Here is an 824-nt window from a genome sequence, read left to right as displayed (position 1 = left end):
GATACTTTTTTGGTTAATAACTTTTTAACAAACAACGAGCAACAGATGAAACCTTCTGCATGTTACTTGGTGAGGCGATCTGTGTAATATAGTCACTTAAGTCCTTGCTTCGTGTGAAAAGTCGAAGATCCATACGAAATCACTGAATTTATTTGTTTATAACTTTTTAATAAACAATGAGCGACGGCTAAAACCTTTTGAAGGTCACTCAGGAGGGTGACCTTTATAATATATTCAAGGTTAAGGTCATCCGAGGGTGCTCCGTTAAACTATATAATTATCGAGTTGCCTAACAAGGTATTTATTAAATCGCGGTACACTGGGAATATCTGATAATCTGATGGTCGGACTAAGATGCAGTAATCTCTCGCTCTAGGAACCAATTCATCCACTACGCGCTAACAAATTCGTTAGACTTAAAACATATAAACATTTGATTTGCAGGAAATTTCAATTAAGTAGAAAATCAAACACTTTACGCGTGTAATATAATTAAACACCAACCACAACCACACTTATAAATGTTTGAAATGTCAACATTAATAAACATCTTGAAACGCGACAACGAAAGTGTTTGAAATTTCAAACACTTTTATTTAGAGTGTAGAATATCCTATAGAAACAGTCCATAAACATACGCAAAATGTTCATAGAATATGCTACAGAATATTTATAGAACATTCAGAGAATGTGAGTTTTTGTCTACTTCAAATGTTCCATGGAAGGTTCACAGAAACTCTGAAGCATTATATGAGAATATTCTAAACATTCTCCGATATTATTCCCATACAGCACAAGATCGTTCTATGATCATTCATAGAATA

This window comes from Ooceraea biroi, chromosome 8 (assembly GCF_003672135.1).
Source record: "Ooceraea biroi isolate clonal line C1 chromosome 8, Obir_v5.4, whole genome shotgun sequence".
NCBI classification, from domain to species: domain Eukaryota; kingdom Metazoa; phylum Arthropoda; class Insecta; order Hymenoptera; family Formicidae; genus Ooceraea; species Ooceraea biroi.
This window is presented reverse-complemented; position numbering follows the sequence as displayed.